This window comes from Adiantum capillus-veneris, chromosome 24 (genome assembly GCF_014529385.1).
Source record: "Adiantum capillus-veneris isolate H3 chromosome 24, ASM1452938v2, whole genome shotgun sequence".
NCBI classification, from domain to species: domain Eukaryota; kingdom Viridiplantae; phylum Streptophyta; class Polypodiopsida; order Polypodiales; family Pteridaceae; genus Adiantum; species Adiantum capillus-veneris.
Genome location: NC_140954.1, coordinates 17,395,224 through 17,407,266, shown reverse-complemented (window position 1 = coordinate 17,407,266; position 12,043 = coordinate 17,395,224).

Sequence of the window (12,043 nt, the reverse complement as noted above, 5' to 3'; positions counted from 1 at the left end):
TAGTCAAATAGTTTACTGAAACAAAGGGACACCTCGATGGTCTGCTGAGAAGAAAGGGTCCCTCCAAAGCCACTCTCCAGGATCCCACTATACTCGTGCTAGTGGACAACTCTCCCAAGCCCACAGTCTCCAGTGGCCAGTCTCAAGCGTTGATAGCCGTTTTTTGGCTATCCAAAAATGCCATAGTAAGCTACCTCACCCTAACAAGATCACCTAAACATTGTGGGTATTCTTACCTTTTCATTGTACATAGGCGTGTGTGAGTTAGGGGACTTTTTCCATATCTTCTTAAAACCCTCAGCTAACTAGTCTCACTAGGCTAGTTGAGCCAAAAACATAAATAAAAACAAAATCCAAAGTACATTATGGCCCATTGGTGTGTAAATATCTCATTGTATATAGGGCCTAAAAATAGGGAATTTCCTTAATTATTTTAGTATTTATATAAATATTTCTACCTAGGCGTGCGTTATTTTATTAAGTATGTTATGTACATTTACTCACCATTACCATAATCTTTCTTACCTATGTATTCTATAAAAAATCATTTCATGCAAGCTTTTCTTATTTTTGAGTGAGAATCCACTCCAAGGAAAAACCTCAAAAATTCCTTTCACCACATCAGTCATTGCCTTTAACTAAATTCCTGCTTCCTAGAGGTATTTTTTCTTATCTCTTGTAAATAAATATACTTCAATAAAAACAAATGAGGGTCCCCCTCATTTGATTCCTTGTATTTTTCACATATCTTTTTTTCCATTTATATTTATATATAGCTAATACTATTCTAGATTTTATAAAATTTTTATATATACTAGCATGTTTTTTCCCATCATATCCATGTATTATATTTATGCATAATCCACAACCATGCATATTTTCAAACCCCTAATAATCAATTAGGTCATGCTCTAATGCAAGGAGGCGCTCACCTTTGGAGCCAGATGCAAATTCAACTAAAGGGGGGCCACTGAAGACTTTTTTTGTGAGACAAAAAGGCATTTTGGTGGGATCTTTTATATCCATCTCCACTTATAATTTGAAGTGGTGATTGGAAGACAAAATGTGGACCAAGAGGTGAACAATCACCTAAAAAATTTTCATAATTTTGGAGCTACCACCAGTAAGGTATGATTTTTGATTGGACCCCAGTCCCGCCCACTTTTCTCACAAGTAGCCCATAGTCTTCTCTCACCTCTTTCCACACTTGTACACACACACACACACACACACACACACACACACACACACACACACACACACACACACACACACACACACACACACATTCCTCTCAATCCCTGACTCAAACCTGCATCTTCCATGGTTTCTCTCAACTTCTTCACCATTAACCTCCCCTCTTACTTCCATAGCTCTCATATGAGCTCTACATGTACATACACCATCTCTATGCCTCTCTCTGTTACTTTCAATGTACAATTACATCTTACCCCTTCTCTATATACAAAAATTCAGCATGTAAAACATGCTTAACCTCCACAAATTGAGAAATATCATCAACCAAATTTCCAGTTTCATCGTGATCATCAACCTTGCCGGCAGTGGCATAAAGAAGAGAAGAAGAAGAGGAGGATCGATAGTCATTTTGGGAGCCTACATAAGTAAGTCCAAAACTTCTTCAAGCTTTAACATCACAAGGATTTCCTCACTTCATTCAACCATCCACCTCATTCTAACTAGTGTAAATATATCATTAACTTTCTAGTGATTACTAACCACTAACCACTAACATACTAACACAAAATAGCCATTGACCTAACCATAAAAGATACCTCACCTCAAGACATGTGCATAGTAACTCTCTCTCTCTCTCTCTCTCTCTCTCTCTATCTCCTTCCTTAAAACTCTACTTTCACTTTATCTACCATCAATAATGCTCTCTTTTGAGCCAACATCCATGACTCAAGCAGACAAAAAAGGCCCGCAATGTTTTGATATTAACAAAAAACCATAATCCTAATTTATTAGCTTGTAAATTAGGATCTCCAAATAATCTTAATGAGGGTCTCCAACCTATAAATATACCCCTCTCCTTCTTGTAAAACAACCAACAATATCTCACATAGCACCCCAACACTCTATGCGTGAGGAGAGACTTAGGCGTAGCAACCACTTTGTGAGCTTCACTTTTGGTGTAAGAGAAGCTCTCAAGATACACATTGCAAGTGAGAGAGCATGAGTTCGAAAATCTTAAAACCACTATTGTATATGTTCCTCCAACATCAATAAATTGAGGTTTAGTGCATCAAAGGCGTGATTCGGCATTCAAATCTTCGTCCTTCCACTTGTGCAATACGGTTTGGTGAATTCAAGGTGATTTGTGTATTTTGAGTTTCTATCATTTGATCTTGTTTTATAAAATGTTCTAGTGTGTTTTCATTGCCAATTTTGTATCCAGTGTAAGAGGGTATTGTGGTGAGAGGTCTCCCACACCCTAAGAGTGTGGGTGTGTGTGTGTGTGTGTGTGTGTTGGCAATGTTTAGCATTCACTAAGCATTGAGTTAGTTTTGTACAAGCTCTACAATAGCATCATAATCAATCATCTCCATTTGGAGGTCACAAATAAGGTATTACACAAGATCCATTCCTCTCTCTCTTCCCTTTGCTCTAGCTCTCTTTGGTCCGTTTTGTGTGTGTCTTGGTGTGAGGTTGCTTGTGTGTGTTTTGTGGCGCATCTTTTGGGTGTGACAAAATCTCTCTTCTTGCGTCCTAGTTCGTATACCATAACTAGGTGGTGCCCCTTCACTTGTTTGGCTGTGGGTTTGTTGGTGTTTCTTGCTTGTGATTGTCCCAGCCCCAATTGAGAAGCACGGGATCCTTGTGGGGTGTTTAGAGGTCGCCTCTCTTGTTGCCCGCCCCGGACCACCTAAATTTTGGTGCCCCCAATGAGGAGGGCTTGTCTATTTTTTGTATAGGATCAACCTCTCAGAATAGTCAAGTAGCTTGCATGAATCACGAGAATTTGTATGATCCTTTTATTCCCTTTACAAGGTAAAAGGTGCACATAATTCTTAGTACTAAGTTGCAATTTCAACGAGTAATTTGTAGAATTTTGGGCCCTCTTAGGTTGGTGGAGATAAACGCTTCAGTAAATCCTTTTATTTTGCCTCTCAATAGGTACAACCATAGGTTGGACGTCTATATTTTTGTTTTGTTTTAAGAATTAGGTCATGCATAGACCATGGATGATGGCCCATGAATAGAGGCTTCTCGCTCCCATTTCACTCCACACATTAGAATAAACATTGCAATTAGTAGAAAGATACATTTTCAACAACGTATGGTGTTCATGTTTGGTGCCAAAGAGTAGGAGAAATTCTTGCATCACCAAACCCTGTCATCCTGCCGCTTGTTGACTATCATAGGTGATTTGATGTGCATATTTTTATTTTGTTGTAGAATAGATTCCAATTTAGAAAACATTATTGTGTAAATCTTTTTAAGAAAGAAAAATAAAAACATGTTGTCACTTTGAAATTGATTCAATGGAGGCCCAATGCCAAATGTTTGGATATCCTGTTTTCTTTGGAGAGCCTGGGGAGGATGCAGAATTATTTTTAGTAAATTTCAAGATGTCTTGCCGTATCAAGAGGATAGTAACTGATCAAGAACGTGTAGAAATGTTTGAGGTGGCCTTTAGGAAAGATTCTAGCACTTGGTTTGACTCTTTGCATGAGGAAGTTAAAGGGAATTACACGGGAGTTGTGAATCATTTCAAGAGATACTTCTTTGATCCCCAAAACACTCAAAAGCTATGCCAAGACATTGTTTCTCACAAACAAAAAGACTTAGATGACTACTACATGTATAAACAAAGAGTTTCTACGTCTTTGGGCTGTATGGGTGAGAAATGTTGCTAACCCTAGTGATGGTGCAGAGTTGAGGCGGGTGCACCTGCTACCTTTGATGCAACTAAAACTAGAGCTGTTGAGAAGTATAGGAAACTCAAGTGTCTAAGAGGATAGCTTCCAATAGAGGGTCCTAGACCTAAGGGAAAATTGCAAGCATCAACATCTAGAGAGATTTCTGAGGTAACGTCTGAAGTGATTGAGAAGTTAAATGAATATTTAAGCAACCTATCAATTCACCTTGCACAATCTACAGGTCCAAAGGGACAAGAAAAGAAGTCGAAAGAGGTAGAGCCACCACGACCTAGGAGAGTCTTGCAGTGTTGGAATTGCGGAGATTTTGGACATGGGATGTATAATTGTCCATGGCCCCATGGGGAGCCAAGAAGACCCAACTTGAATTACTTAGTGATGAATTCAGGTGAAGGAACTAGTCAACAACCATGGGTTCTACAAAGGCCAAATGGAGAAAGACCACCTCCATGAGGAGTGGAAGGAGTTCACCTTTGCCAGACCCAAATGTGCAGATGGTAGAGGTGACAAATTTCAATGAGGTGGACATGGAAGCAAATGGAATTAAGCGTGGCCATGGAAAAGATAAGGAGAAAGGAGTCACTCACAAAGTGATCATGGACGAGAAAAGAAGGCAAAGGAGACCAAGGAAACCAAAAGGACTTGACGTTGGAGAGGGAGAATGGGGGAACACACCCGACACAAACACAGGGGCCTCTCTATACCTGAGGGTATTCACAACACCCCTATCCTCTCGAAAAACACCTTCAAACACACAACTCACACTAGCAGACCATCACCTTCTTGATTGCCACTGCTCACACACTCCACAAAACCACCACACAATGCACACCTGCTGCCACAGCCTATCTCCACCCTTACACATGCACACAGCCACTCAATCTCACTCTCTCACTCAAAACACCGTCGATCCGGGGGGGCACACACATCCACACAGCCGGCACCGAGGAATAACATGAAAGCAGGAGAAAGAAAAGGGGGGAAGGGGAAACAACAACACTGAGGCAACTGTGGCTTGAATGCACTTCAAAAAACATATACACAGGCTTGCAATGCCATCACCATGGCCATTTTCAAGCACAAGTTACAAAGGGGCTAGCTTGCTAGAGAACTCCACTTTGTAGGCTTCAAACGGCACTCAAAAGCCAAGAAAAATGCCCTTTTTTTAATCCAATTTTGACTTTTATAGGGTGGGGTTTAATTTGGGAATTTACAATTTAATTGGTCCACTTGGCACCTTGAATTGGCATTTTTGGAAAAGGGGGCACCGCCTTGCTCTATCTCTCTCTTCTTCACTCTTTGCACTTGGGAGGGGGGGGGCATTAGCGATGTCGCTATTGCCTCTTGGCATTTTTCCATTTTTATCTTTTATCCTTAATTTTTACCCTTATGGCCTCAACCTTGCACTGCCCTATATGTTTGCCTTTGTCTCTCCCTCTCTCTATCCAACTCCTCTTTTCCCATTTGCTCTTTGGTCCGCCTTGGCTTGGCTTTGTCCCTGCTCCTTTGGTCTTCCCCTTTGTCCGGCCACTTGGCCTCGCTCTTTGCTTTGCCCTCATTTGGCTTCACCTTCTGTATGCTGGGCAGCCTTTCACTGGCGAGATGCCCCTCTTATTTGTATCTCGGGGAGCGGGCATTAGCGATGTCGCTAATGCCACGCTTCTAGACCCTTCAAAAAAGACCCTCTAAGGACCGTGGGAACGGACCCCCATTGGGGCCACCACATCATCGCCTGCAGGATGGTGCACCGCCTTCTCACCGCCACATGGGCGTGCCACTGCGCCACCCCGCCTCGCTAAAAAAACCGTGGGCATGCCCATTGGCCGCCTCGCAACGCACGCAGAACCGTTGCCACCACAACAGCACCCGCAAGGGCCTGCCATAGCCAAGAGCTCACAAGCTCTCCAACTCCCTTCAATGCCCTACACTGGTGCCCCTTGGCAGACATATACACCAACGCCCTCCGCTCCACAGCCGCATGTGGGGCAAAGGCCCACCACGTGGCACCCCTACAGAGCTTTGGCCTTTTAAGGCCTTTAAAAAGGCAAAAAATCCCTTAAAAAAAATCTGCTTACCCCAACTTGCCATGCCTGCCATATCCCTCTGAGAAGCCCAATGACCTAAGTAAAAACTCCACCCGAACGTCTAGGCCGTCAGCTTCAACTCCCCCCATGCTCGTCGAATTTCAACTTCCTTGGGTCCGCTATCCAAGGCCACAAAAACCAGAAATAATCATCTGTCAACCTTTAACTGTCCAAGGCTTCCAACTTCATCCTCCTGGATTTGGCCGACCAAGCATCCGATTGATGCATCGTCAATTCGTGCTAACTCCACATGGTACATACTATCACCAAGAACCTTGGCGGGGCTCAAAAGACGCCAAATGGCACATTTTCTAGTGCGGTCAAATGAGCTCAGACCCGGCCCCCCCTGAAAATCTTCAATTGACCTTAACTTGCTATCCAGAGCTCTGATTTGCAATCCAAGAAGACAGGCATGCTCCGTAACTTAAGCTCTACACATGTATACACTACATCGACCCGGGCCACCTGTCCCCAGCTGCCCTGTCCGTCGGGGATCTGCTACATACTCTTCCTTTAAACTGCAATATCTTGAGCACCGGGGCCCCATCTGACAAGCCGTCTAAACCGGATTCTAGAGCACGCTGAACACTACATTCTAGGACATTGATTTGGCATTTCGGAAACCTTGACCTGCCATCCCATCTGGACTATCTCGTAGCACTTTTGGCCTTAAAAACCGCTTTAAGCATACATTCCCGCTATCCTTTGGCTGCTAAGGGCCTTGGCACCTGCCCTAGCCTTCTGCATTGCACTTGATTGCACCCTTTTCCTGGCATAGACCACCTGCTAGCTTCGACCAACTTTGGCTGCACCATCATTGCCTAGCCCCCTCGTCGAACATTTATGTTCGACCAAAAGCATATGTACACAACTTTAAAACTGGCACACCAAACTGATGATTAAAAGATCTCCGAAAACTACAACTGTATGTACAAACTATGTACAAAAGCTTCATCTCCTTCCTTTCACACACTGCATGCTTTAGGTGGGTTGCCCATCCCCCTTGACTATAATTTGTTTCACTTCAGGCACTAGATCCCTCTCGAAATAGAGTTTAAGCCGCACACCATTCACCCTGTTTCTGAGAAGCTTGCCATCTATTCTTACCAGTTGATACGTCCCATTCGAAAAGGTTTTCTTCACTTTATGTGGACCTGTCCACTTCTTCTTGAACTTCTTCTGGAATGTGAAATCCAGGAAGCTTTCGTACTTCATGACCAGGTCTCCTTCCTCTATCTTCTTGTCCGGCAGGTTCTCATTGAACTTGGCAACCCACTTCTCTCGCTGCTTCACATAGTAGTCTGTTGCTGCCTCTCTCTCCATCTGCAACGCCTCCAAGCTGGCTATCCAATCCTGTGGAACCCCTTGTTGAGTGGCATTGACACGCCACATACCCTTTAAAGCACCTAGATGTGCATGTACTAGCAACACAGCCTCCCTACCATATACTAGCTCGAATGGAGCGAAGTTTGTAGCCACCTTATAGAACGTTCTATACGGCCATAGACACTTTTCTAGATTTTCTTCCCACTCAACTTCCTACTTGTATATGTACTTTGTTAACATCTTGACGATTTGACCATTAGCACTCTCGACTAGACCATTGCATTGGGAGTGATAGCGCGAGGAAAACTGATGCTGAATCTTTAACTTTTCCACTAATGCGCTCATGAGCTTGCTTCTAAACCCCTAACCCCTATCAGAAACTAACACCCATGGAACACCAAACGGCAACAAATGTTATCAAACACAAACTGAGCCACCACATTAGCATTTACTTCCTTCACTTCTTTGGCCTCAACCCACCTTGTAAGGTAGTCAATGGCTACCACCACGTATTTCTTACCACTAGTAGACTTTGGGAGAGGGCCTATAGCATCCAAACCCCACTTCTTGATGGCGCTTTGTGCGATGATGGCGCCCTGCGACTTCGCTACCAGTCGGTTTTCACCTATAGTCTGACGCTCATGGCACGTCTTGCACCAGTAATGCACGTCCCTCACAATGGAAGGCCACCAAAAGCCTACTCTAAGCACTCAAAACAGAAACTTATCTTTGCCCTGATGTTCGCTTTCTTCATGGCATTGCTCTAGCACCATTCTTATCTCCTCTTTGTAGAGCACCCTTCTAAGCACTCCATCACGCCCATAGTTCATGATATCCTCACCTACCAATGTGAATTTGCGGGCCTTTTGCACCACTCTTCTCTTTTGCAGCTTGGACAAGCCTTCTGAACATTGCCCTGTACTCAAAAAACCTTCAATCTCCTTTAGAGTCTCCCTACCTGCATCAATGGCTAGGGCCACATATAGACCTGCAACATGCACCTCTACTTTGCTGCTAGCTAGTTGATTTGCCTCTTGATTTTTCTCTCTCCTTACATGCTTGAATTGGACTTCTTCAAAAGACTTCAACATCTTCTTGATGGTAAAAAACCAATGCTTCAAAGAATCACGCTTTACCTGCCATTGGCCTAACAACTGCTTGATGACTACCAGTGAATCTCCCTTCACCACCAACCTTGAAATGCCAAACTCTATGAACTGCTTTAGACCCAAATGCAGAGTGAGATACTCCGCCTCATTATTGGTGTCGACATCCTCTAGATTATATGCCTTCGAAAATATAGTTTTACTGTGTGGGTCGTGTATCACCACACCTCCTCCTGCCTTCTGCACTGCTCTTCGATACGCTCCGTCGAACCACATAGTAAAAGCATCCTCCAAGTCGGGTTCCTCCTTAGCTTCATCTCGTACCACTCTTGGATAGGCCAGCAAATCGATGGCCTTCCTGACAAGAATGTCTGCCAGGTGAGACCGACTCGTGTGATCTACCTTGAACTCAAACTCGAACTCCTGTAGCTCCAACACCCACTTCATAATCCTCCTTCCTGGCTTCAAATGTAGCACTACCTCTGGCAATAGATTATTATCCGTCAACACAAAAAACTTACAAGCAATAGATTATTAGCCGTCAACACAAAAAACTTACATACAACCAAATGGACTGTGAACTTCCTGCAAGCAAAGACCACATCCATCACCCATTGCTCTGCCTCGGTGTAAGTAGCCTCTCCTGGGCTAATCACCCTGCTCTGGAAGTATATCAGCTTGTAGCTTCTCCCTACCTTTTGCAGTAGAACCGCTCCAATAGCAACAATGCCCACGGTCATAGACACATAAAAGTCGTCCTCTCCATTGGAAGGACACACCACTGGCAACTGACACAAAACCTCCTTGACCCTATCAAAAGCCTCCTGATCTTCCTCATCCCACTCATAACCATGCACTTGCTGAGCCCTCTTTTGAAGAGGATGCACATATTGGAGCAGCGTCCAAAAGAAACATGAGAAATACTTCAACTTATGAACAAATGAAGCCAAAACTTGAGCATCTGATGGTGGCTCCATTAACACCAACGCCTTCACCTTCTCGGGATCAGCCTCTATACCGTTTTGCGACACCACATGACCTAACAGTTGTGCTCGAGGTTGTGCTAGCTTGCACTTTTTGGGGTTCGGTTGACCTCCTTCTTCATCAAGCCTTTGAAATCATAATTGGAGCTTCAATAGGTGCTCCAACCTTGAACTGTAGCAGCTGATATCATCCATGAAGACCCTAATAAAACGGCCCAAGTATGGACCAAATACCCTCTTCATCCAAGCTTGAAACGTGGCACATGCATTTACTAAGCCGAATGGCATCCTACGATAAGAGAAACAACCCCATGGAGATATGAATATGGTCTTCAGTTGGTCTTCAAGTGAAATCCCTATCTGAAAGTACCCCGAAAAGCCGTCCATAATTGAGTATCTTTCATGTCCAGCCACCTAGTTTAGGATTTCATCTTGAAACGCCAAGGGATAGTGATTCCTCTTGGTCACGGCATTCAATGGCTTGTTGCAGACACGCACTCTCCATTTCCCATTCTTCTTAGGGTTTATGACCACTGGCGAGACCCACTCTGACTCTTTCACAGGGTATACGATGCCTGCATCCAGTAGCTTATTGATCTCCTGCCAAAGGGATTCCTTTTGGATTTCCCCTAGTCTTCTCAGCTTCTATGCTTTAGGCTTATGTCCCTCCTTAAGAACAATCTTGTGCTCCACTCCCTTTACACCTCGCAAATGTTTGTACTCCGTCGCAAAAAAATTTGGATAGGATTCACACAGTTGAACATAACCTTCCTTTTCACCCTTGGTTAAGTCTTCACTTATCATGCTTGAAACCTCCTCTATGCTTAAACCATGAGCTTGAGGCTGCATACCTTCTTCTTTAGGTGGGGAGTCATCTATGGTGACTCCGAATAAGTCTGCATCTATCTTCAATATGTCGTCCTCGCTCTCCTCTTCCTTTGTGCTAGTATAGCCTTCATCATAGCCCGTCTCTGTCTCGTACTCATAGCTTGTCGTATCGCCCTCATCTTTAACTTCCATAGGACGAGAACTACTCTCTTTGGTCTTCAAATCAAGCACAATTTGTCTGCCTTTCTCTTTGTCAGGCAAAGTAAACACTTTGCTCTCCCAGTCCTGCTTTGCACCTATTGCCAAAAGCAATGGACTACCCAAAATGATTGGATAAGCATTATCCCATACCTTCATCACAAAGAAGTCTATCAGGCACTCTATGCCCATCACCTTGACCTTCACATCTTGCACCACACCCAAACACCTGGCTTTGGTATGGTTGTCCATCCTCATGCGTACATTTGGCTTGACTATTGTCTTGACTCCCGTCTCTTTCATGGCTGCTTCCGTCATGACACAAACCTGTGCTCCACCGTCTATGTAAGCTTGTACCTGCATCCTCTTCTCTATAATTTCATCTACCAAGGGAAGAACATCACTGGGGCTACCTACCCTCAAAGCCATGTTTTGCACCGCTTGCACATTTCCCTTAGCTCTTGGCAGCCTGGTGCTTACACTTGTGGACCATTGCCTTCTTAACTTTGGATTTAAATCTAGCAACTGAACAAACATAATATTTCACTCACCAGATTGTACTCGGGATAGCCACGTCTTAACTGGAAACCTGCTTGTTTGATCTTGTGATGCCTCCTTCTTTTGCTAGGCTCGGGCTGCTCTCTACCTTCATACACCTTCTCTTTGCCTTTGTGAGCTCTAGTTTCCTGCTCTATCTCTGTCTCTCTCTCAGCTCTTGCCCTCTTATTGGCCAAAAATTCGACATCCTGCTTATCCACCCCTATGATGTTTACTCTTGGGACATCACCTCCGTTTTGCGGAGCTGGCTGCACAAGATTCTCCACCACTTGCTCTCTTGGACCATTATATTGTCCTTGACCTTGACCTCTACCGAAAAGCGGGTACATACCTCCTCTCTCTCTCTGTGGTTGAGGACAATCGGGTGCATAGTTCCGTTCTTCTCCACAATTATAACACCTACCTGGCAGTGGCCGTGCCATGCCCCTTGCTCCTCTTGCCTGTCCTCTATCCATGACACTAAGCTGCAACTCCTGCATCTTCTCGGATAAATCTTGCACTGTGCGCACCCAATTTTGTAGCACAACAGCTACACCTTGATTTCCATGATTATCTTCGTGTGCAGTCTCTCTCGGACTCTGCGCTTGAACATGGGCCATCATCTCATAGCCTGACACACCTTGCTCTATCTTCTTCTTTATCTTTTTGCTCTTTAATCGTGCAATGGCTACCGCACCTTTGTGATTCTCTCGGCTCTTGAAATCAACTTTCTCTCTCACCTTGGGATGCAAACACGCCATGAATTTGTCTAGCTTGAAATAGTCTCCATTAGCCAATTGCATGGTTGTCGCTAGCTCTGCCCAACACTCTTCAAAATGACCCAAAAACAGATTGAATTCTTCACTTACATCTTGCTTAAGCGCCTTTAGCTTTTCATCCATTTCAACTGGGGAAGTCTCCTTGTGACAAACGTGAAGAAACCTTTCCCGTAGAACCGGCCATGCTTCCTTCGGCTCACCTTCCAATGCGTCGTACCATGCTTTAGCTCTACCACGCATCACCAAAGGAAAAGTTTGTATTTTGCTATCCTTGTTCGCCATACGCAACGATAGCATGTA